Below are 27,214 nucleotides of genomic sequence, written 5' to 3'. Positions count from 1 at the left end.
TGGAATCCTTTCTCCAAGCTGCCTCTTCTTTGACCCTCACCTCTTTCCAAAGCCAGGTCTGAACATTCCTTCTCCTTGAAGGAAGTCCTCCCCTAAGGAGCCTTATTCCACACTTACCTGATCTTTCTTTGTTCAGCTTATGGTCCATTATTTTGCCCTAGCTGGTAATGTCTATGTGGCATGGCTTCTATCACTCTAATGCCCTCACCACACAGTAAGATACACTGTCCCCAGTAGGTATTTGAATGAATGTTTGCTGACTTTTCTTCTTTAAGAAATATGTCCTGGCTGCTTCAGAGCTCTCCCTCTGGACTATGAGAAAGTTTGTTTTGCTTTTTAAAATAAACTGTTAATTAATAATTAGCTCTTAATTGTCCATGTGCTAAGAACAGGAATCCAGCAGTTAGTGGTCACCTGGTAGTTGGTTTCATTGTTTTGTCTGCTCAGCCCCCATCTACAAATTCCCTTAATTTTTTTATTAAGACAGAGCCATCTGATGGTTACTATAGAAGCAGCCCTTTGTACAATGTGACCCTGTGGCCAGAGATGAGGGGTCCAGGGGTAGACAACTAACCAGCATTGGTCAACTGGATCTTGACCAAACTGTACCTTGGATCTTCTGACTCAAAGTTTGAGGCTTGAAATAATCTATCCTGCGTAATTTAATAAATACTATTCCTTCCCAGATTCTGTTTTCAGTTGTATAGTGTTAATTACTGTATGTTTAAAGTTCTTGGTACTGTATAGTATAAAATCTCAAGTGTATAAATCTAATGAAATATGCTTATTGTGGCCTCATTGAGGGCAGCAGGAATATACAACTCTCTTTTAAAAATATAATTCAGGCAAATAAAGGCATTAAGTTATCCTAGTGCAATGGAAGATTTATTATCTAAACTTGGAAAACTCAGGAAATACCAGAGGCGGACTCCAGGAGAAATATTTCTAGAAAAGAAAGTAGAAGAGACCTAATGCATGTCACTGCTTGGTCCATTTGCTGCCTGATACAATAATCCTGTGGATTAAGCATGGGATCATGTTCCAGAGACTCTAGCCCTGTACCTTGCACAAAGGAGACCAATATTTAATGAATGATTGTTGAACGGGTTTCAAAGGAGTAAAATAATTTTATATTTTTAAAAGCATTTATCTTGAGGTCACTGACCAATAAAACTACATTATCTCTGTTACAAAAGGAGACATTGAGGAACAATTGAGGAACTGACTCGTGTCTCCTAACATGTCCATAGTAGACCTAGGAGTGAATTCAAGATTTACTTACTCCAGAGACCCGACTCCAGTTTTGAAGCTAAAATGTTCATGGACCGCTGACTTATTTCATGAGATGAAGAAATTACAAGCAGAATAGAGGGCATTCAAAAGTCCCTCTAAAACAAAGTTATATAAAATATCTCACACAAAATAATTGGTAGGCAAGAAAGGGTCCTCAAGTCCAGCCTGATTCATTTCTGGCACTGGCAGTTAGGCCAGCCTTATTTTCAAAGCTGTCTGTCTCACAAGGACTTTTATCTATCTATTCTGAGCTCCAAGTCCTGAAGTTCTAATCCAGAGGAAGAAGATTCCTTTAATCCTTTTCCGTTCTTATCTGGCCTTACATCTAATTTCAAAACAAAACTACTTTCCAAATACAGTAGTATCTCCCTTCCATTGAGGCAAGACACTCTAGTGGATGATTTTTCTTTTTGTGTTGAGATAGCATCTGCGTGTTCCAGAGGTCAGTTTTATTTGTTTCTATGAACATGTAACCATATCTCAATGTGCATCATTCTGCTTTGGCCATCCTCTAATTTTCTCTCCTTCCTAATCTGACCCACACAAGCTCATGTGCATTAGGGAGGACTGGGGTTGGGTTTCTTCCTTCTGAAGGTACTGTGTTAACTCCTGTACCTATCATTTGCATCCTGCCAACTGCATCCTCCCTATCTCTCCACTTTTCTGCTTTCTTGAGAGTGAATTTACCTTCCATGACTAATGCAATCCGTAGGCAGCCTTCATGCTGATTCCACAGATTTTAATTTCCTAAGATTTCCCTTTAGACTCTTCTTAACATCCTCTTTTTTAAAAAAAAATCCGCTTCTCAGAGTTAGTCAGAGGCTCCACCTGGCCTCCTGTGTGAACCCGATAGGGAGCTCATGCCTCAGGTAGTACATGGCCATGCTCAGACAAGGCCTGCACAGATGATGTAAGGCAGAAGGTACTAAGAGTACATTTCCACTGACATGTACCAGAAACCAACTGTGTGTGGAGCAGCCTGCGAGAGGTGGTGAATGAGACAGGGATTAATCGAGTAAGCTCTCCGACCTCGTGCTCTCAGGTCCTTAGCATGATATTCAAGGCTAAAACACACGGAAGACAGCATAATGTAGTAGAAGGGGCATAGGCTTTGGGGCAATAGATCTGCATGACTTCAGGCTAGCTACTTAACCTTATCTTCCCCAATTGTGAAAGGAGATGATACCTTTGTCATAGGGTTTCTTGTGAGAATTTACTAGTGCGAGTGGTATATACTAGGCATTCAACATGTGGTGATTGATTATTTAATGTTTTCTAATATAATAGCAGTGTTTACTATTAGTGCCCTGAGTCAGCAATACAAAAGCTGAAACCCACTTCTATTGTAGAAGAGCCTTCACAGAGAGGCCTTTAGTACAGAGGAGACAGAAATTGCTCCAGCCTCTTTGGTAAGCCTGACTGTTGAGCCTGGCATATAGAACATCTTTGTACTCCTACGGAAAGGGCCCATTTTTACCAGGAGGCATTGAAGAGCTCTTTGGGGAGCCCACTCTGGGAAGTATTGTCTATTGCTCAGGCCCACAAGGATGAAGAGTAGGACATTGAGTTTGTTGCCTTCCATTCTAGACTCACAAGTGATATGGGGTGAGAGCAAGCTTCCCGCTTGACTCCTGCTCTTAGGATAGATGATGGAAAGCACCAGGAGCTCTGCACCGCGCAGCCCCTGTCTACCCCCTCCTCACTTCTCCACAAAGGTCACAGGTCACATAGGTCATGGCTCAAACCTAAAACACTTTAACTGCTAAAGAGGCTAGGCTTATCACAGAACACGCTACCTGTATAGATGAGGATCTGAGGTTAAAAACCAGCAGCACCAGTAGGCAGTCCTTGGAGACGGCCTCTGATTCAATCAGGCCTGAAGAAGCATGTCTAATGAGATTATTAATATATTTCTTTTTCTTTTATATAGCTTTATTGAGATATAATGCATATACCATATAATTCATCAATTAATGTGTACAATTCAATGGCTTTTAGTATATTCATAGAGTTGTGTGTCCATCAACACAATCAATTTTAGAACATTTTCATTACCCTGAAAAGAAAGCCTGTAGCCCTCAGCCATCACTTCCCAACATTGCTCTCCCTCCCACCTCCAGCCAGGAAACCACTAATCTACTTTCTGCCTCTATAGATTTGCCTATTCTGGATATTTCATATAAACAGAATCCTACAATACGTGGTCCTTTGTGACTGGTTTCTTTCATTTAGCACTACTTTATTTCTTGAAGGCAGAAGTAACGTCAAAGTTTGTCAGAAGGGAAATTGCTAAATAAAGCAGAGTGCAGCCATACTGTGGATTACTGTAGCACTTTAAAACATTAGGTAGATCTACATATATTAATAAAGGTCTCCAGTATATGCACATACATATTAAATCTGGAAAAATACACATCAAAATGATAAAAGTGGAAACCTCCAAAGAGAAAGAGATGGGAATAAGACTGGGGATGGAATACAAAGAAGGCTCTTCTTACTTGGAATATATTAATTTTTTTCAAGGATAGTTTATTCATGCATTACTTTTATAATTAAGAATTAATTAAAAAGAGAACATTAGATTTCTAGTTTCCAGTTCTACATGTAAGGAGCTTGGAAGTCACCATCCCATCCTAACTATGAGTAAAAAGCTGAACAGGCTGAGAAATCAACAACTCTTCTTGGATCTATAAGAGAGGGGAGGACACAGTGCACACTACTGCTCCCAAGATTGGAGAGTCAGACAGGCAAATACAGGTCATTGCCGCTAACTGGAGTAGAGACCTGGGAATGGAAACCACCTTGGGAACCAGTGCCTGGGCAGGGAAACCTGAACTGTGATTGACTCTGAGAGTTTAAAACTCTAGGGGGTAGCACTGACATATATACACTACCAAATGTAAAACAGATAGCTAGTGGGAAGCAGCCGCATAGCACAGGGAGATCAGCTCGGTGTTTTGTGACCACCTAGAGGGGTGGGATAGGGAGGGTGGGAGCGAGGGAGATGCAAGAGGGAAGAGATATGGGGATATATGTATACATATAGCTGATTCACTTTCATATACAGCAGAAACTAACACAACATTGTGAAGCAACTATACTCCAATAAAGATGTAAAAACAAAAATAAAAAAACAAAAACAAAACTCCAGGGGGGCCCAGTCATGGCTCCCCCCTCCCCACCCCCAATATTGTGAGATTTAGCACCAGGAGCTCGACCAGGTTCCCACAGTAAATAATGGAGAAAAATCCCTCATGCTTCCAGCAGGAGGAGGAGAAAAGGAACCATACTGAAATAGAGCAGAGTACGCTGTTGTTCTTAACAAGGCCCACCCTCAGGGGAAACTAGTTAACCAGTGCCTAATCTACTGGGGTATCATCAGAGCCGAAATGACCTGGGGAAGGGAAATACCCAACTCCAACCCGCTCTGGGCATCCTGTCCCACCGAAGGGGAGGAGAAAAAAAATTGAGAAACATTGTGAAGTTCACAGTCCAGAAGCACACGCTAACTAAAAGACTGAGACCTAATCGCGGCACTATAGCATTTTTCTCCTCCACCCATACCTCACCACCACATTGCTCAAGTCCTATATGCAGCAGTTCCTTTTACTCAGTACATCATGTCCAGCTATCAATAAAAAATTACAAGGAGTACCAAAAAGCAAAAAACACCAGAGACTGAGTAAGCATCAGAATCAGACACAGCAGGGATGTTGGAAATTATTAGGCCAGGAATCTCAAACAACTATGATTAATGTACTGAGGGCTCTAACAGATAAAGTAGACAGCATGCAAGAATAGATAGCAATGTAAGTAGAGAGATGGAAATCCCAAAAAAGAACCAAAAAGAAATGCTAGGGATCAAAAACACTGTGACAAGAAATGAAGAATTCCATTGATGGGCTTGCTAGTAGACTGGACCTAGCTGAGGAAAGAATCTCTGAGCTAGAGGGTATCTCAACAGAATCCTCAAAAACTGAAAAGCAAAGAGAACAAAAACTGGAAAAGAGAATGTTAGGAATGAGAGAGAGAGAAGTGGGAGCTTTCCTTGGAAAGACTCAGAATCTGGACAGGAAGTCACAGGTGCGCTGATGCATCCTGAAGAACTTGGAACCATTCTGACGTCATAGACCCATTCAATTGCCCCAATGTGCAGACAACTCCTAGGATAACATTCAGACCCAGAGCAAAGCCCAGAATGAGATGCTCTCCTTTGAGCATGGGAGTCAGGAACAAGGTCTACTTCAACCTCAGGACAATCCCAAGTTTTCTACTAATTTAAAGGGAAGTGGGAGACTGGGGACTGTGAGCATTGAGAGAAACCACCAAGATCCAGGAAATACAAGGGGGGCAGGAACTCAGTTCCCAGGACAATTACACAGAAACCAGGATCCAATTGCTAGAACCTTGGGAACTACCTCAACCTCAGGAGTCTCCACAGAGATTAGTGGAATAGCTCTTAAAACAAAAAGAGGAAGGGAACTTTTTTCTTTTCTTTTTTTTTTTTTAACTGTTTTCTGGGATAGCAGGAAAGAAAGAAGCTGGGCAGGTTAGTTCTGCAGCTAGTAATAGGGGAAAACAGGCGGAGCAGCCTTGACAAGGAAAAGACCTCAGATAGGATCCTGGGTTTCAGCAGCTAATTATGTATGGATCATGAAAAGAATTTAGGTTTGTTGTCAACAGACTCTGATGTTGCTTAAGACCTAAGCATAACTGAATTTGCTTATGTAATAACCTTAGAAGGGATGTCTGCTATTTCCCTACCTGTGGACAGAATACAGGTCACCACATGATGGGTGGTCCGTGGTGGGTCTTAGGCAGAAGAGAGCCGAATTGGAGTGTCACATAAAAACAGAGATAAGAGAACTCATCTATTGTAACAGACACCCAGATAGGTAAAATCATTTGCCTGAAGCGAAATGGTGAATTTGTAGCAGCAGCAGTCATATTAACATTGATGATAGATTATTAATTATATTTATAGAACAAAATTTTAATATTTTAATAAAGTATTAAAATATATTAAATATAATATATAATCAGTTGACCCCTGAACAATGCAGGGGTTAGGGGTGTCAACCCTCCATGCAGTCAAAAATCCATGTGTAACTCATAGCTGGCCCTCTTTATATGCACTTTGTCCATATCTGTGGTTCTGCATCCGCAGATTCAACCAACTGCGTATCGTGCGTGTACAACTGTCGTACTTACTATTGAAAAACCACGTAAAAGTGGATCCATTCAGTCCCAACCCATGTTGTTCAAAGGTCACCATATATATAAATATATAATATAAATATTATATATAATAAATTATAAATATTATACATATATAATAATACATAAGTTAATATTTATTATGTACTTACTATGTGCCAAGCACTATGCCAAGCATTTCATATTCATTATTTCAATTAATCCTCACAATAGCTCTATGATGTAGATGGTATCATTATCCCCATTTCACGGATAAAGAAATAGATTCTCAGAGCGATTAAGTAGTTTGCTAGCCAGTAAGGTCACACAGCTCATAAGAGGCTAGACGTACACCTCATGTCTTCCGACTCCAGTCCAGGACCCCTGCTGCGCCATGATGCCAATTCTTGACTTTCTTGCCCTAGGCCTCCTACAACCACTGAAATCTTTAATTCCTTAGAAGTTTTCAAATTGAATACAGGTTACTTAATCTTTTCTCATCATTTCTAACTGTATATCTGAGCTAAATTTATCTGATAAAGACAAAAGGTTATTTCAGTAAATAATTAACTGCTGGAATTTTGCTCATCTTGTGTAAACCTCCAGTTAGTATTTTCATATGCTGACACTTAAAATCTAAGTGTTTATTATCACTATTTAACTAAAACTTGAAATTGACTCCTGAGTTTCTAAGTGGAATGAAACCCCTGCTTCACTTTTTTACTGGGAAAATATATGTAAAGGTCAAAAGTAAGTTTAGAAATAATTTGAATATTATATACTAAACTACAAAGTGACCAACTTATGACCTCATAGATAAAACCTAGAGTAGGTTAAAATAATGAAAAGTGTCATAGAAGAGCACAAATCACCAGGGAAACAATAAACATTCTGGCATATGAGAAGGCAGATTACATTTACCAAAGGGAATAGTGTAGGCTGAGGGGTGGGGGAGGGGAAAGGCTTTGAAGAATAGTCACCCACAGAAGGAAGTCAACTGAAGACCACAGAAAAATAAAAAGCAACTCAATTTAGTTTGATTTTTTTTTCTCGTGAGAAACAGAAAATGTTTAACTCATCTGCTTTTTCAATTATGAACAGGAAACATAAAACTATAGTCAATAAATACACCAAAAATTGTAATAAAAACTACTCCAGGTCCATGTTACAGCCGGTGAAAGAGGAAAAGGAGAAGCAAAGAGGGAGGGAATGCAGGGGACAGAAAAGAGGACCCTCAGCTGGGTCCCAGCCACCTTTGCATCTGTCACAAGCAGACCTCCTTCCCTCTCTGAGTGCCCTCCTCCTGACTCTCCCATTTCTTTGTTTCCTTGCTGCCTAAACTTCTCAAGCACTCCCTTTGCTTCTACTTTCTTCCCCTCCCCCATGCTGTCCCTAACACTCCCCCCTCACCACTCTGAGCAAACTTGGAGAAGATATACAATGACCCCTTGTCTAACCAAAGCCCTTATTCTCTAGTCTTTCTACTGAACAATCAATTGCTAATTAGCCTTTCCTTCATTATTATTATTTTTTAATTACCAGAGTAATATATATTCACATAGTTAAAAAAAACAAAAGGTTCATAATGAAGAGTACTGCCTCTCCCACCAAATATACCACCATTTCTTAATTATCAATTTTGGAAATTATCCCAGATTTCCTTGTATGAAAGATAAGGGTTTAGCTCTTTATAAATTTATTTATTTATTTAATTTTTGGCTGTGTTGGGTCTTTGTTGCTGTGCGCGGGCTTTCTCTAGTTGTGGTGAGCGGGGGCTACTCTCTGTTGCACTGTGCGGGCTTCTCATTGCGGTGGCTTCTCTTTTTCTGGGGCATGAACTCTAGGTGCATGGCCTTCAGTAGTTGCGGCACAAGGGCTCAACGGTTATGGCTTGCGGGCTCTAGAGCGCAGGCTCAGTAGTTGTGGAGCATGGGCTTAGTTGCTCCGTGGCATGTGTGATCTTCCCGGACCAGGGCTCGAACCTGTGTCCCCTGCATTGGCAGGCGGATTCTTAACCACTGCGCCACCAGGGAAGCCCAAGGGTTTAGGTATTTAAAAGCACCCCCACCACCATTCCTTCCTTCCTCCTATCAATAGGATTAAATTATATTTTCGCTTCCTCTTCTGTTCACCTCTGTAATTTCCAACAACACATTTAAGTGGATAATTCTTTTGTTAGCAACCACACACAGTTATCTGTTGATACCTCCCTGAGAAAGGAAACCAACTACTGTCTTCATCAACATGACTTTACTACTCCAGGAAGCTCTTGCCCAGGCAGATACAACTTGAAAAAAGTTTGTTTGTTTCAGTAACTTTATGAAAACCCATTTAAAGGAACATCAGACTGCTCAAATTTTCAATAGTTAGTATCAAATGATTGTTAACTCTCCAAGACACTATGAAACCCTCACCTCAAAACCCTTGCTTTGCTGTATCCACCAATCCTAAACTATTATGTCATGATACCCAAACCTCAGCAAGCTCACACATCGAAAGACCTACTTTAAACCAGACTTCAAAATCTTCATAAATATCCTGACTTTGTCCTTGCTCTTCTGAGAAGCTGCTAGACTTTGTAAAGGTATTTTCTCTCTTATCACGATAACCAATAAACTCAGTTTTGCCTTACCAACAGGTCAATTTGGTGGTATTTTGGAGTCAGCATTCAATAATTTTGACACTCCCACTGAAATCCAATTGAGACTTCTTCATCATCAGGACCCAAGGCTCTCAATTCAAAAACAGTGTTTCCCAGACCCCCTCAGCCTCCTGCTGTGGTCTCTTTGATATTAACACTGAAGTTTATAAGTCTTGCATTTGGACTGACTTGGACTTCTTTTTATTTCATTTCTTTGAGCTCCTCAAATGTTGAGTTTATTTTGTATCCCAGGATTAAGAAATCCATTTTAAGAATCCTTTGATTACCTGATCAGATTGGCAAAACTTTTACACTTCGTGGAAATCTGCCTTATTAGTAAAAACACTACTATTTGTTTCTGACTGTCCTTCCCATTTTTTTTTTGAATTTTATTTAATTTATTTTTTTATACAGCAGGTTCTCATTAGTTATCCATTTTATACATATTAGTGTATACATGTCAATCCCAATCTCCCAATTCCTCACACCACCACCCCCGCCCCCCCCCACACTTTCCCCCCTTGGTGCCCATACATTTGTTCTCTACATCTGTGTCTCAATTTCTGTCCGGCAAACCAGTTCATCTGTACCATTTTTCTAGGTTCCACATATATGTGTTAATATACGATATCTGTTTTTCTCTTTCTGACTTACTTCACTCTGTATGACAGTCTCTAGGTCCATCCACGTCTCTACAAGTGACCCAATTTTGCTCCTTTTTATGGCTGAGTAATATTCCATTATATATATGTACCACATCTTCTTTATCCATTCGTCTGTTGATGGGCATTTAGGTTGCTTCCATGTCCTGGCTATTGTAAATAGTGCTGCAATGAACATTGAGGTGCATGTGTCTTTTTAAATTATGGTTTTCTCTGAGTATATGCACAGTAGTGGGATTGCTGGGTCATATGGTAATTCTATTTTTAGTTCTTTAAGGAACCTCCATACTGTTCTCCATAGTGGCTGTATCAATTTACATTCCCACCAACAGTGCAAGAGGGTTCCCTTTTCTCCACACCCTCTCCAGCATTTGTTGTTTGTAGATTTTCTGATGATGCCCACTCTAACTGGTGTGAGGTGATACCTCATTGTAGTTTTGATTTGCATTTCTCTAATAATTAGTGATGTTGAGCAGCTTTTGATGTGCTTCTTGGCCATCTGTATATCTTCTTTGGAGAAATGTCTATTTAGGTCTTCTGCCCATTTTTGGATTGGGTTGTTTGTTTTTTTAATATTGAGCTGCATGAGCTGTTTATATATTTTGGAGATTAATCCTTTGTTGATTCATTTGCAAATATCTTCTCCCATTCTGAGGGTTGTCTTTTCGTCTTGTTTGTAGTGTCCTTTGCTGTGCAAAAGCTTTTAAGTTTCATTAGGTCCCATTTGTATTTTTGTTTTTATTTCCATTACTCTAGGAGGTGGATCAAAAAAGATCTTGCTGTGATTTAGGTCAAAGAGTGTTCTTCCTATGTTTTCCTCTAAGAGTTTTATAGTGTCTGGTCTTACATTTAGGTTTCTAATCTATTTTGAGTTTATTTTTGTGTATGGTGTTAGGGAGTGTTCTAATTTCATTCTTTTACATGTAGCTGTCCAGTTTTCCCAGCACCACTTATTGAAGAGACTGTCTTTTCTCCATTGTATATCCCTGTCTCCATTGTCATACATTAGTTGACCATAGGTGCGTGGGTTTATCTCTGGGCTTTCTATCCTGTTCCATTGATCTATATTTCTGTTTTTGTGCCAGTACCATATTGTCTTGATTACTGTAGCTTTGTAATATAGTCTGAAGTCAGGGAGTCTGATTCCTCCAGCTCCGTTTTTTTCCCTCAAGACCACTTTGGCTATTTGGGGTCTTTTGTGTCTCCATACAAATTTTAAGATTTTTTGTTCTAGTTCTGTAAAAAATGCCACTGGTAATTTGATAGGGATTGCATTGAATCTGTAGATTGCTTTTGGTAGTATAGTCATTTTCACAATATTGATTCTTCCAGTCCAAGAACATGGTATATCTCTCCATCTGTTTGTCATCTTTGATTTTTTTCATCAGTGTTTTATAGTTTTCTGAGTACAAGTCTTTCACCTCCTTAGGCAGGTTTATTCCTAGGTATTTTATTCTTTTTGTTGCAATGGTAAATGAGAGTGTTTCCTTAATTTCTCTTTCAGATTTTTCATCATTAGTGTATAGGGATGCAAGAGATTTCTGTGCATTAATTTTGTATCCTGAAACTTTACCAAATTCATTGATTAGCTCTAGTAGTTTTCTGGTGGCATCTTTAGGATTCTCTATGTATAGTATCATGTCATCTGCAAACAGTGACAATTTTACTTCTTCTTTTCCAATTTGTATTCCTTTTGTTTCTTTTTCTTCTCTGATTGCCGTGGCTAGGACCTCCAAAACGATGTTGAATAATAGTGGTGAGAGTGGACATCCTTGTCTCGTTCCTGATCTTAGAGGAAATGTATTCAGTTTTTTACCATTGAGAATGATGTTTGCTGTGGGTTTGTCATATATGGACTTTATTATGTTGAGGTAGGTTCCCTCTGTGCCCACTTTCTGGAGAGTTTTTATCATAAATCGGTGTTGAATTTTGTCAAAAGCTTTTTCTGCATCTATTGAGATGATCATATGGTTTTTCTTCTTCAGTTTGTTAATACGGTGTATCACATTGATTGATTTGCGTATATTGAAGAATCCTTGCACCCCTGGGATAAAGCCCACTTGATCATGGTGTATGATCCTTTTAATGTGTTGTTGGATTCTGTTTGCTAGTATTTTGTTGAGGATTTTTGCATCTATATTCATCAGTTATATTGGTCTGTAATTTTCTTTTTTTGTAGTATCTTTGCCTGGTTTTGGTATCAGGGTGAAGGTGGCCTCATAGAATGAGTTTGGGAGTGTTCCTTCCTCTGCAAGTTTTTGGAAGAGTTTGAGAAGGATGGGTGTTAGCTTTTCTCTAAATGTTTGATAGAATTCACCTGTGAAGCCATCTGGTTCTGGACTTTTGTTTGTTGGAAGATTTTTAATCACAGTTTCAATTTCATTACTTGTGATTGGTCTGTTCATATTTTCTATTTCTTCCTGGTTCAGTCTTGGAAGGTTATACCTTTCTAAGAATTTGTCCATTTCTTCCAGGTTGTCCATTTTATTGGCATAGAGTTGTTTGTAGTAGTCTCTTAGGATGCTTTGTATTTCTGCAGTGTCTGTTGTAATGTCTCCTTTTTTATTTCTAATTTTATTGATTTGAGTCCTCTCCCTCTTTTTCTTCATGAGTCTGGCTAATGGTTTATCAATTTTGTTTATCTTCTCAAAGAAGCAGCTTTTAGTTTTATTGATCTTTGCTATTGTTTTCTTTGTTTCTATTTCATTTATTTCTGCTCTGATCTTTATGATTTCTTTCCTTCTACTAACTTTGGGTTTTGTCTGTTCTTCTTTCTCTAGTTCCTTTAGGTGTAAGGTTAGACTGTTTATTTGAGATGTTTGCTGTTTCTTGAGGTACGATTGTATTGCTATCAACTTCCCTCTTAGAACTGCTTTTGCTGCATCCCATAGGTTTTGGGCCATCGTGCTTTCATTGTCATTTGTCTCTAGGTATTTTTTGATTTCCTCTTTGATTTCTTCAGTGAACTCTTGGTTATTTAGTAACATATTGTTCAGCCTTCATGTGTTTGTGTTTTTTACGTTTTTTCCCTGTAATTGATTTCTAATCTCATAGCACTGTGGTCAGAAAAGATGCTTTATATGATTTCAATTTTCTTAAATTTACTGAGGCTTGATTTATGACCCAAGATGTGATCTATCCTGGAGAATGTTCCATGCGCACTTGAGGAGAAAGTGTAATCTGCTGTTTTTGGATGGAATGTCCTATAAATATCAATTAAATCTATCTGGTCTATTGTGTCATTTAAAGCTTGTGTTTCCTTATTAATTTTCTGTTTGGATGATCTGTCCATTGGTGTAAGTGAGGTGTTAAAGTCCTCCACTATTACGGTGTTACTGTTGATTTCCTCTTGTATAGCTGTTAGCAGGTGCCTTATGTATTGAGGTGCTCCTATGTTGGGTGCATATATATTTATAATTGTTATATCTTCTTCTTGGATTGACCCCTTGATCATTATGTAGTGTCCTTCTTTGTCTCTTGTAACATTCTTTAAAGTCTATTTTATCTGATATGACTATTGCTACTCCAGCTTTCTTTTGATTTCCATTTGCATGGAATATCTTTTTCCATCCCCTCACTTTCAGTCTGTATGTGTCCCTAGGTCTGAAGTGGGTCTCTTGTAGACAGCATATGTACGGGTCTTGTTTTTGTATCCATTCAGCAAGCTTGTGTCTTTTGGTTGGAGCATTTAATCCATTCATGCTTAAGGTAATTATCGATATGTATGTTCCTATTACCATTTTCTTAATTGTTTTGGGTTTGTTTTTGTAGGTCCTTTTCTTCTCTTGTGTTTCCCACTTAGAGAAGTTCCTTTAGCATTTGTTGTAGAGGTGGTTTGGTGGTGCTGAATTCTCGTAGCTTTTGCTTGTCTGTAAAGCTTTTGATTTCTCCATCGAATCTGAATGAGATCCTTGCCGGGTAGAGTAATCTTGGTTGTGGTTCTTCCCTTTCATCACTTTAAATATGTCATGCCACTCCCTTCTGGCTTGTAGAGTTTCTGCTGAGAAATCAGCTGTTACCCTTATGGGAGTTCCCGTGTATGTTATTTGTCATTTTTCCCTTGCTGCTTTCAATAATTTTTCTTTGTCTTTAATTTTCGCCAGCTTGACTACTAGATGTCTTGGCGTGTTTCTCCTTGGGTTATCCTGTATGGGACTCTCTGTGCTTCCTGGACTTTGGTGGCTATTTCCTTTCCCATGTTAGGGAAGTTTTCGACTATAATCTCTTCAAATATTTTCTCGGGTCCTTTCTCTCTCTCTTCTCCTTCTGGGACCCGTATAATGCAAATGTTGTTGTGTTTAATGTTGTCCCAGAGGTCTCTTAGGCTGTCTTCATTTCTTTTCATTCCTTTTTCTTTATTCTGTTCTGCAGCAGTGAATTCCACTATTCTGTCTTCCAGGTCACTTATCCGTTCTTCTGCCTCAGTTATTCTGCTATTGATTCCTTCTAGTGTATTTTTCATTTCAGTTATTGTATTGTTCATCTCTGTTTGTTTGCTTTTTAATTCTTGTAGGTCATTGTTAAACATTTCTTGCATCTTCTCGATCTTTGCCTCCATTCTTTTTCTGAGGCCCTGGATCATCTTCACTATCATTAATCTGAATTCTTTTTCTGGAAGGTTGCCTATCTCCACTTCATTTAGTTGTTTTTCTGGGGTTTTATCTTGTTCCTTCATCTGGTATATAGCCCTCTGCCTTTTCATCTCGTCTATCTTTCTGTGAATGTGGTTTTAGTTCCACAGGCTGCAGGACTGTAGTTCTTCTTGCTTCTGCTGTCTGCCTTCTGGTGGATGAGGCTATCTAAGAGGCTTGTGCCAGTTTCCTGATGGGAGGGACTGGTGGTGGGTAGAGCTGACTGTTGTTCTGGTGGGCAGAGCTCAGTAAAACTTTAATCTGCTTGTCTGCTGATGGGTGGGGCTGGGTTCCCTCCCTGTGGTTGTTTGGCCTGAGGCGGCCCAACACTGGAGCCTACCCGGGCTCTTTGGTGGGGCTAATGGCGGGCTCTGGGAGGGCTCACGCCAAGGAGTACTTCCCAGAACTTCTGCTGCCAGTGTCCTTGTCCTCACGGTGAGACACAGCCACCCCCCGCCTCTGCAGGAGACCCTCCAACACTAGCTGGTAGGTCTGGTTCAGTCTTCCCTGGGGTCACTGCTCCTTCCCCTTGGTCCTGATGCACACACTACTTTGTGTGTGCCCTCAAGAGTGGAGTCTCTGTTTCCCCCGGTCCTGTCGAAGTCCTGCAATCAAATACTGCTAGCCTTCAAAATCTGATTCTCTAGGCATTCCTCCTCCCATTTCCGGACCCCCAGGTTGGGAAGCCTGACGTGGGGCTCAGAACCTTCACTCCAGTGGGTGGACTTCTGTGGTATAAGTGTTCTCCAGTTTGTGAGTCACCCACCCAGCAGTTATGGGATTTGATTTTATTGTGATTGTGCCCCTCCTACCGTCTCATTGTGGCTTCTCCTTTGTCTTTGGATGTGGGGTATCTTTTTTGGTGAGTTCCAGTGTCTTCCTGTCGATGATTTTTCAGCAGTTAGTTCTGTCCTTCCCATTTTTTATTGGGCATCTTTAAGATGAAAGTTCAGAGGGGACAGGACAAAGACTCAGAGTCTGTTCCTCAAGCTGGCCCCAAGAACTAAGAAGTTCAGGAGGTTTTGTTAGGGAGGAAAAAGTTTTCCTCAACCCTCTTAGGGTCCCTGGTTGGGTCTAAAAGTTAAATTGACAAATACAGATTAACAGCAAAAAAGCAAATGAATATATTAATGTAAGTTTTTGCATGACACATGGGCCTTCATAAAGAAATGAAGACCCATGGAAACATTAAAACCTGAGTATTTTTATGTTGGGTTTGATGAAGAGTGGATAGTCATGGAGAAATGTGATCGGTCAAAGAGTATGAGATAAGTGTAGTAAAGTGGGGAAATTTAGGCAAGTCCTGTTTGTTGAATTCTTCTTGGCTTCCCTGCTCCAGGAAAGAAGGAGAGAGGGAGAAAGGTCAGAGTGAACTTTATGCTTCTTTTGTGGTCTTCAACTCCTTCAGCTTAAAATATTCAACATGCCAAGGTGCCGTATTTCGAGGTAATGTGTCCTGAACCCCAGCAGTTTCTTCTTGACCACCATCCTTTGGGTAAACTATGCTTCAGGTAAGTTTTCATAACCTTATAAGAAATTTTCTCACTCTTGCTATTTTGTCTGTGAGACTCTGATTCTGGGAGAGATCTTCTCTTCAAACTTTCTGTTTGGGAACTGGAAATCCATCAAATTTTCCAATGGCAATGGCCCAGCCGTTTAGATGGGGACCTAGGTCATGAGGAGCACAGTGACACTTATAACCAACTGTTTCTAGCCTCTCATGTGTTTGTCTCAGTCTAAATCTAATGATTTAACCTGCTAGGCTATACTCCTGCTTCTTACATGTACTTATACAAAGTCCAAATTCATGAACTTACTTTGTAAATGTCATGATTTCACCATAGTTTCTTCCATTTACCTCTGTTTGTATCTCTTCTTCACCCACTCTACTTCTCTCCTTGCTGGCCAGAAACGCTCAAATCTCCTTAAAGTTAAACCCTTTTCAGAACAGGGAAAATCCCCAGCTTTTAGTTTCTGATCTCAACCTGAGCTGACAGCCATTGTAAAAAGACTTTCCAAAGTCTAGACAAGATACAGTGAAATTTGCAGAGGAATTTAGAGTAGTTTTGGTTGTGCATAATCTAGGGTTCCCAAATCCACACCCAATATTTAATTTGTTAGTGGGGACCTCAGCTGCAAACAAACAGATGGAGAAGGCAGAATGGGAAGACTCTGAGGATGACCTAAAAGATCTAGAACTGAAAAAAGGGAAAAGTAAATAACAATAAAGTGGATTTAAATTAAAAAAAAAAAAGATCTAGAACTGCATCGGAAGCTCTGATTCAGTCCTATAAGTAAAGAAAGAATGAGTCTATCTGAAACTTCAAGGATAAGCTTTTTAGCACCTTTAGACAGCATTCAGGAGTAGATCCTGAAGCAGAGGTGACTCTATCTCTCTCCTCACTTTTTGTGAATAGCCTTAAGCCAGAAAAAGGGGATTTAATATGCAACCAAAATCTAGAATGGGAAAGAGTCCTGTTGCCAGACCATCAATACCTCACTGCATATTAAAAAAGAGTTTGAGAACAAAAACAGAATAAGATTTGCTAAGGTAGTGTTCTCCATTTTCTCCATTACTGCAGTAAGCAATGTACTCATCTTTGCCACATCAACAGGTCATTTGGGTGGTATCTGCAGGACACTCAACTCCACTTTGTAAGAGAATGTCATTAGTTCTCTCATCTTTCCCTCCATCTCTCCTCTCACTTTCCACTTTCCAACTTCTATCAGCCAGGCCTCTGTTTTTTACATTTTTCCAAGGCCAACAATATTTACGGTCTTTTCTATAACCATGATTGTCTTTTATTATTTGTCTATTGGTGTATTCTAAACACTGAATATCAACTGCTGAAGGTCATATCAACTCTTAGTTTGCTCGTATTTGAATCATGACTTTCTCATTTGATTCGCTCCTTTCTCCTCACTTTTCCTCTCCACCTCAGAGTTTCTAAAAGACCTTTCTTCAGTTTTTGCTAAAATCTCCAACATTCTGCCTGTTTCATCAAATTGCCATTTTCTCCCCTGAAACCATCCTCTTGGAGTCCTCCATCTTCCAATGGCTCTAATCTGGACCATCTGCTCTGTAAATCTGCTACACAGCTGGTGCTTTTTGGACTTTCATGTCTGAAAAAGCTTTTGACAAAATTCAACACCCATTTATAATAAAAACTCTCAACGAAGTGGGTATAAAAAGAACATACCTCAACATAATATAGGTCATATATGACAAACCCACTGCTAACAATACTCAACAGTGAAAAGCTGAAAGCTTTTCCTCTAAGATCAAGAACAAGACAAAGATGCCCACTCTCACCACTTCTATTCAACATAGTACTGAAAGTCCTAGCCACAGCAAGCAGACAAGAGAAAGAAATAAAAGGCATCCACATCAGATGAGAAAAAGTAAAACTATCACTATTTCCAGATGACATGATACTATATACAGAAAGTCCTAAAGATACCACCAAAAAACTATTAGAACTAACAAGTGAATTCAATAAAGTTGCAGGATACAAAATTAATCTACAGAAATCTGTTGCATTTCTATATACTAATAAACTGTCAGAAAGAGAAATGAAGAAAATAATCACATTTACAACTGCATCAAAAAGAATAAAATACCTAGGAATAAATTTAACCAAGGAGGCAAAAGACCGATACTGGGAAAACTGTAAGACACTGATGAAAGAACATGAAAATGACACAAATAAATGCTCATGAATTGGAAAAATTAATATTGTCAAAATGTCCATACTACCCAAAGCAATCTACCGATGCAGTGCAATCCCTATTGAAATACCCATGGCATTTTCACAGAAGTAGAACAAATAATCCTAAAATTTATATGAAGTTGTATACATTTTGGATTAGCAACTTCTGTGTTCTTTTTTCAGTTGTATAAATACTGAGACTACAAAAATGATGGGCAAATGCACTTTGACCTGCCATTTTGCAGAAAGAAACTCCCAAATATTTTGAGATCTTCTATTTTCTAAGCCCTAAAGCTCCAAATATATCTAGTATAGGTTTTAAAAAAAGATCTTGAGTTCAATCTTAGTACTCAAATAGATAATTCATGTTCTTTTGGTTCTGTGACGTTTCCACTCATATAAATAAGGAATTAATTTTACAGAGCTACAAATGGCCATTTCATAAAATGACACACTATCTAGTAAATTCAGATGGTTAAAACTTTCAACTGAATAAACCATGAGAAGTTTACCTAATATAGCATTTGTGAAATAAGAACAGAAGCCTTAAGCTTCTGATCCTTAGAGCTAAGCTGGCTCTACTAAAACCTGAATGAAAGAGCACTGGAATTGGAATCAAAAGACCCAGTTCCAGAATCATCTTAGCCATGTGGCTTTAGGAAAGTCAAAACCTTTCTGAGACTCAGTTTCTTCATTTGTAAAATGGGGTGGGGATAAAGATCAAATGCTTGTATGTCTGAAAGGATTTTTAAGAGAGTGAGACAAAAACTCAGTTAAAATAATTTATTTTGAAATTATTAGAGATTCTTAGGAAGTTGCAAAGATAGTACAGATTGGTCTCATGTAACCTTCACCAAGTTTTCCTTAATGGTTACATCTTAATGTAATGATAATACAATATCAAAACAAGGAATTTGACATAAGTATTATGTGTATTGCTATATGTCATTCTATCCCATGTGTACACTAGTGCAACCACCACCACAATCAAGAGATAGAACTGTTCCACCACAAAGATCTCCCTCATGCTACCTCTGCATAGTCACACCCACCTCACAACCTCCCAGCATCTCTAGTCCCTGGCAGCCATGAATCTGTTCTCCATCTCTATAATTTTGCTATTTCAAGAATGTTATATAAATAGAATCATATATTATTTGACTTCTTGATACTGGCTTTTCTCACTCAGCATATCGCCCTTGAAATCCATTCAAGTTGTTGGATGCATCAATAGTTCATTATTTATTTATTTATTTTTATTGATGAGTAGTATTCCATTGTATGGCTGTCTCACAGTTTAACCATTCACCTATTGAGAGACATTTTGGTTGTTAACAGGTTGTTAACTATTACTAATGAAGCTGCTATGAACAACAGTATGTAAGTTTTAAGTTTTCATTTCTCTGGGAGAAACGCTTAGGAGTATGATTGCTGGGTTGCATGGGAAGTGTGTATTTAGTTTTCAAGAAATTGCCAAATTTTTTCCAGAGTGGCTGTACCATTTCACAGCAAGGTGTGAGAGATCCAGTTTCTCTGCATCCTCAGCAGCAATATAAAGCAATTGAAACTGCAAAAGGTACACAAATCTGAGGTAGGTTGTTAATATTCACAGAACTGCAGAAATGCCAATTTTCTCTCTCTTCTAAGCTTCTGAAACTTCTATGTATTGGGCCATTCTCTTAGGCTGACCGACAGGAAAAACAGAATGATAGGAGACTGTGTGGTTATGTTGAAACCGGGTGGATAATGGGACAACATATCATGCTGAGTAGAGCCAGGAAGTGGGAGGTAGAGAAGAGTGCAATTCAAATCCTGGGCTGATAGTATGACAGGCAGGGTGACCTTAAATCATTCACATTAGATTCCATTTGCAGCTCTCAGACTCCCAGCCATGATGAAAACATTATAATCTCAGGTGGGGGCAGAATAGCTAGACTAGCTTTTTGTTTTTGTTTTTGTTTTTTTTTCCCCTCAGATGTGAACAGGGAAGGCATGAATAAAATAATTTAGGTGACATTTCCCATTATAGTGTGTCCTACTTAAATTAACCCAACACAAACGTACAAGTATAATGTTTGTCATGGTAGATTCATACACTAGGCTATTTTAGCATACTAGGTCAAATGGACTTATAGGTTATTGGTATCAGGTTAATTTAGAAAATAAAATGTTAACAAAATAATTACAGGTACTTAGGCTGGGGACTAGAGCTATCTGGAGGCATTTTTAGTCACTTATCTGTTGACTGAGTTGGCTGTTGGCTGTGACCTCAGATGGGCCAGTGGTTGGAGCACTTCCATGTGGCTTCTCCACGTGGTTTCTCTGTTTAGGCTAGCTTGGGCTTCCTCACAGCCTGGAGTCTGGGATACAAGAGTAAGTGTTCTAAGAAGTAATCAGAGTGCCTAGTATTTTAGTGATCTAGTCTTGTTAGTCACGTGGTGTATCTTCCACTGTACTCCATCAGTGGAGGCAGTCACAGCGGTGTGCCCAGATAAAAAGAGGGAACACAGTGCCCTCTACTCTACAGGTAGAATGTCAAGGTCACAGTATAAGAAGAACATGTGGGATGGATGATATTGTGGTAGTTTAGAAAATAATAAGGCTCAAGCATACATCTAGGGTTTTAGTTGAGTGAATTTTCATTGACCTAAATCCATACGGGAGAAGCTCTATTTCTGAGTAGAAGCAGCTTTTTCTCGACTGTCTGATTTTGCTGTGGTTGGGAACTTCAGGGGCTGGAGAAAGTAGCCCCTAGATGGGCCTGATGGCACTTCTTCTAATAAGGCTGAGCAGGCCTCTCACCCTAAAACAGCTTTCTGAGGAAAGGAATTCTCAGGGCGAGGTGTATTGGCTTCCCTAACCCTGTTCTCAAGGGAATCAACCAGTGTAAGCAGGTTTTGTTATGGACTATTAGAATTAATAGGACCTCTTAAACCTGAAAAATGGAGATGGGGAAAAATTATAAAGTATTGCTTATCCCAAACTCACTCTTGTGTATAGAGCTGAGCAGAAAGAAAAGATTTTAGAGTAAAAATTCAAATTTGTGAAGGTCTTATTTAAGTGAGCTTGACAACCTGTTCTACAAAGTCAGTTAATGTCTTGTAAGCTGTCAATAATCCAGGAATTTCCCATTAATTGAATGTTGCCCATATGAGGTGCTCAGTAAAACACTGAGGATAAATTAGTTTTTAAACTACTTCAATATAAAATTGAGGAACATGAGAAGAAAGCAAAACAAGTCTTGAACTCTCACTGCAGAATGTCTTCCCTCTGCTCCACCACCACCTCCCACCACACATGTGTACACCACCTGTAGAACTCTTGAAGCCCTTAACACTCAGTTTGATGTCACCTCTTATAGAGTTTCTCTATGCCCATATAGGGCTAGTTAACCCTTCCTTGATGCTCCTGCAGCTCTCTGTACATTCTTATATTGCAGCACTAACCATACTGAATGATAATAAGTTGTTTGTCTGTCTGTCTTTGCCACCAGACTGAGAGAGTTTTGAGGGCAGAAATGATAACATTCATCTTTGTGATTCATTACTTAGCATAGTGCCTGGAATATAAGAGGAACTGAATGAATGAAGAATTAAAAAAATGGAAAGAAAAAAGGGCGGAAAGGCAGACAGGTAAGAAAAAGAATGGATGGATAGGTTGATGGGATATTTTAGTTCTCTAAACAAACTTTAGATCTCTAATATATGAGTAAATTATATAAGAAGTCTCTAGAAGTCTTAATGATTCAGGGTATAGGGTCAACTGGTTTTGTTTTCCGTGTATATATTTATCTTATATTTCATACACCTTTCCGTTGAAAAAGAGGTAAATCCAGACAATATGTCATTACTATGTTAAATGCTCTTATACAGCATTGTTATAATTGTTTGCTTATTATTTTCTTCTTTTCATGTTCTAGCTATTTTTTATATTAAAATATTTTCAACATTTAAAAACAAAATGTGTGTCGGGTGCCCCAAGATCTCAACAGTAGTTTGTAAAAGTCAGTCTTTTCTCATACTGATGGCCAGTAGGCACATGAAAAGATGCTCAACATCACTAATTATTAGAGAAATGCAAATCAAAACTACAATGAGGTACCACCTCACACTGGTCAGAATGGCCATCATTAACAAGTCTACAAATAAGAAATGCTGGAGAGGGTGTGGAGAAAAGGGAACCCTCCTGCACTGTTGGTGGGAATGTAAGTTTGTACAGCCACTATGGAAAACAGTATGGAGGTTCCTTAGAAAACTAAAAATAGAATTACCATATGATTCAGCAATCCCACTTCTGGGAATATACCTGGACAAAACTATAATTCAAAAAGATACATGCAGCCATATGTTCATAGCAGCACTGTTCACAATAGCCAAAACATGGAAACAACCTAAATGTCCATTGACAGATGAATGGATAAAGAAGATGTACATATACACAATGGAATACTACTCAGCCATAAAAAAGAATGAAATAATGCCATTTGCAGCAACATGGATGCAACTAGAGATTATCATACTAAGTGAAATAAGTCAGGAAGAGAAAGACAAATACCACATGATATCACTTATATGTGGAATCTAAAATATGGCACAAATGAACCTATCTATGAAACAGAAACAGACTCACAGACATAGAGAACAGACTTGTGATTGCCAAGGGGGAGGGAGATGGGGGAGGGAAGGACTGGGAGTTTGGGATTAGCAGATATAGACTATTATATATAGGAGGGATAAACAACAAGGTCCTACTGTATAGCACAGGGAACTATATTCAATATCCTGTGATAAATCATAATAGAAAAGAATATTTTAAAAATGTCTATATGTGTATAACTGAGTCACTTTGCTGTGCAGCAGAGATTGGCACAGCATTGTAAATCAACTATACTTCAATAAAAAAATAAAATTAAAAAAATCAGTCTTTTCTTCTTAGTGAACAAAACCAATTTTTACCTTGGGAAATCCATTTTAACTTATTACAACTTGGTGTGGGCTTTAGAACCTCCGTGAGCTCAGAGGTTTGCTAAAAGTTAACCATTTAATTCCAGTGCTAGGCTTATATAACAGTCTTACAACAAATTTAGATTTAAAGGATACAATTTTTTACTCTTAGGTTTACATATTTTATTTACAGTAACTATAGTTGTTAGAATACATAAGCCATCACTTACCATGGATACAGTTACATCTACTCAGACTTACGCAAAAACAACAGTGGTGTTCCAGTGTAGGATAGTGGGGGCAGTCTGCCCTGGTACAGGCATCCGGGGGGGTGCATTATTTATAGAGATTTCAAAAACAGTGATAAAACCAACTAAAAGTCAGTCTGCTTTTTATTATCACCATGTGCCAACAGTTCTAAACATTGTCATTGATAAAGTACTCTTCCCTGGAAAAGTCTTTTGTTGGCCTAACTTTGAGACAACCACAATGGTTACTGCTGAATTTTAATAATGTATGTGTAAGCTTCAAATTATCACATTTTAATAATTTAACTGTCAGTAAACATTGTATTCTACATGGAAGTTATTCTGAGAGCCCTCAGTTATTCAGTGGGTTCCCTACACACATGGAGTTGGCAACACATGTTCCTTTTGAGAATCAGTTCAGAACAGTGGGAGCTGTTCGGAATTGCGCAAACTCTTTTTCAGCCAGAACTTCACATCTCCAACCCCTGTGGTACTACATATTCCTACATTTAAACTAGAGATGCTAAATAAACAGCGACTGCATGGTGATCTTAAAGATGAAAAAAACATAACTAGAGTTATTTCAATGCTGTTATTTTATGTGACCACTTGGAGATTTTTGTTTAAAATTTAAACAGTAAAACAGAATACAAGCTGTAAGGTGTACTATTCCTGTTTGATAAATGCAAATTTTAATTTATACTAAAATCTTTTCTGAATTTGAAAAATCTTTTTAAATAGAAATATCTTTAAAATAGAAATATATTCACTCTTTTACATTGTCAACTTTTTAATACTAAAAAAAGAATCAAGAAAATAATGCTATTATTGATTATCACTACTAATAACTGTCATATTGAGGAATGAGGATCTTAAAAAATGATCCTCCTCTGAGCGCCAAAGCACATGGAGCACAACTGCTGTGTGACTTGGCCGGCCGCTCGGGCAGGTCCAGGCGGTGTTTGAACCAAGAGAGGTTGGTGGTGCCAGTTCATTAGCTCCACAGGCATTTCCTCTTTCAGGCCCTGTTCCTTCCCAGTCCCCAGCCCATTTTTCACCAAATCCAAGATTCCTTTTCTGACATTTCACTCTCAGCACTCATGCTCTATTCTTTTACAGCATGAGTCTCTCTAAAGAATACTTACATTTTATGGGAACATTTTTTTAAAACAGCTTTATTAAAATGTAATTCACATATACAAAATTCACCCATTTACAATGTACCATCCTATTCTTACTATGTTCACAGAGTTGTACAACCATCACCACAATTTTAGAACATTTTCATCACCCCAAATAGGAAACCCCATGACTATCAGTAGTCAGTCTTCATTCCCCCCAGCTCATCTTCTCCCTCCCACCTGCCAGCCCCAGGCAATCACTACTCTACTTTCTGTGTCTATAAATTTACCTATTCTGAACATTTTATATAAATGCAATGATACAATATGTGGTCTTTTGTGACTGGCTTCTTTTATTGAGCATAATGTTTTCAAGTTTCATCCATGTTGTAGCATATATAATAATTTATTCCTTTTATTGCCAAATAATACTCCATTGCATGGACATATAACACTTTATTTATCCATTCAAATGCTGATGGGCATTTGAGTTGTTTCCACTTTTTAGCTATTGTGAATAACACTGCTATGAACATCCGTGCACAAGCTTTTGTACAGACACATGTTTTTAATTCTCTTGGATAGATTCCTAGCAGTAGATTTGTTGGGTTGTACTGTACGTTTATGTTTATCTTTTAAAGAAACTGCAAAATGTTTTCCAAAGTCGCTGCACAATTTTTCATTTCCATGAGAAATATATGAGCATTCCAGTTGGTCCACATCTTAACAGAAGCCTTTGGAAGCAGGAAGAGGAAAGGAAGGGTGGAGGAAAGGAACATTTGCTGAGCACTGGGCTATACAAAATATATTAACTCCTAATCCTGGGCAATTTTCAGTGTGCTACCCTGACGACCAAAAAGCCTCAATGAATCTTCAGCAGTGTAAGGGCCGAAATAAGGAATTGGTAGTTGGGCGGTAAGAATTGAAACTGTACCTACATAGCTTACTGTCCACAGTAACCTGACTTTACCAGTTATCAATATAACTTTACTACACCAGGAAATTCTTGCCCAAGAATGAATGATAGAAGTTGGATATAATTTAATTGTGCATTCCAGGAACTTCCTGGAAGACCCATCAATCCTTCAACAGAAAGTAGCAAACAACAATTTATTCCCCAAGACTCCTTTGAACTCCTCACCTCAAAATCTTCACCTGTCTGTCCACCAATACTGAACTATTATATCATGATTCTTACCCAGTCTTAACCAAGCTCCCACACTGAAAGACCCACCATAAGCCAGACTTCTAAAGTCTCATACATATCCCGACTTTGCCCTTCCCACTATGAGATGCTACCAAGACTCTGTTTAGGTAATGTTGTCCTTACTAGTATACCAAGATTCAGTTTAGGTAGTGTTTTCCTTACCAGCTAAAACAAACTCAGTTTTGTCTTATCAATGGGATACTTTGGAGATATTCTGGAAAGCTAGCATTCAACAGTGGATATTTGTGAAAGGAAGCCAGCAACCCTAAGTACGTATGTAGACAGTGTCTTGTCTTCCTACCTGAAAGGCCAGACCTGCCTAGGAATGAGTAGTAAAAGCCTCCTGTATTAATAAGAAGAATATTTAAAAAGTCACAAAATACTGTGACAGTAAAAAAACTGTGGTAGTAAAATGAGAAAAGCAAACACAGAAAACAAATTTAAATCTAATACAAGTTCTGTTAGAGAGTTCCAATAATTTAATGACTTAATCACTCAAAAAACCCCCTGCAGTTTGGTCTGTTACTATACACGTGGTGGTAGTGTGACAAAGCCATGACTAGAATGCCTTAAGTAATACAGTTTGCCCTGAATCTTGGGTTAGTCATTACATGGAACATTATCATCAGTAAAAAATGGTGCCAAATTATACCATAAGCATTTCTTTGCTTTAAAAGTTTCTCTTAAGTGGTGTCTTTTAAAAGGAATGATTGCCTGATGTTAATCTGAGGCTTAATGTTTTATATTAAAGAGGTATATTTTTGGTAAGCGACAATGATTCAATGAGGAGGGCAAAAGCTGCCACCACCCTGGGATAAAGACATACCTCTACCTTAAGCTTTACTTGTCCTTTTTGTCCTCACCTTTAAGGCCAGCTCAGTAATACAACACATAGGGATATTGTCATTTATGGCTTTTCTGTATTTCTCTATTCACCTCACCTAAGCCTCAGTTCTCTTTCCTACCTCCCCTCTCTCAAAGATTCTCCTTCTTTTCTGTACAAGTCACAGATGAGAGAAGAAACAAAGAGAAAGAGGGAAGTTTGCTTCAGGGAGCATAATGGTCTCTCAGGCTTTGCTTTCGACATAAGAGGGTTTAACTGTAACCAAACTCCTTTTTTTTTTTTTTGTCTTTCTCAGAAATTATTCAACTTATTTAGTTGGAAATGAGTATAATCTTACTTTGTGTATAAATTACCACATATTTCTTTTACTATTATTTTACTTGAAATAACTGGAGGCAGAGGATTGGAAAATGTCATGAATTTTCCTAAAGTACATTTCTTTCAAGGAGATAGGCATACCTCACTATGGGGGCATATTTTTCAAACTAAAAACAGCCTAATTCTTCCCCCACACTCCTTTCTGAGAAATTTGTGATAGGGCTTATTTGCTTAAAAGGCCTTTGTAGGGGAGAAAAAAACTTTTTCTCTACCACCTTAGGCTCAGCATTTGGGGCCTGTGAATTAGACTGACAAACGATAGATTAACAGGAGAGAAGTCATACAAATTTTATTTAATGTTAATATTTTAATTTTTACATGCATGGAGGTCTTCATAGAA

At 38.5% G+C, this 27,214-nt stretch overlaps 1 protein-coding gene and 1 long non-coding RNA gene across 4 annotated transcripts in view; one reads left to right on the top strand and one right to left on the bottom strand.

Annotated features, from left to right (window-relative positions):
• The window catches only part of LOC133094096 (uncharacterized), a 111,580-nt gene extending 95,782 nt beyond the window's left edge, over positions 1-15,798 (top strand). Inside the window, exon 4 of the long non-coding RNA XR_009701363.1 lies at positions 15,763-15,798. This is a non-coding gene — a long non-coding RNA (uncharacterized LOC133094096). The remainder of the gene's footprint in view (positions 1-15,762) is intronic.
• The window catches only part of HPSE2 (heparanase 2 (inactive)), a 632,120-nt gene that overhangs the window by 81,907 nt on the left and 522,999 nt on the right, over positions 1-27,214 (bottom strand). The gene's annotated exons all lie outside the window — the stretch shown is intronic.

The sequence above is a fragment of the Eubalaena glacialis genome, chromosome 1 (assembly GCF_028564815.1).
Source record: "Eubalaena glacialis isolate mEubGla1 chromosome 1, mEubGla1.1.hap2.+ XY, whole genome shotgun sequence".
Taxonomy (NCBI): Eukaryota; Metazoa; Chordata; class Mammalia; order Artiodactyla; family Balaenidae; genus Eubalaena; species Eubalaena glacialis.
The sequence above is the reverse complement of the archived record's forward strand: the minus strand, read 5'-3'. Positions and strand labels throughout refer to the sequence as shown.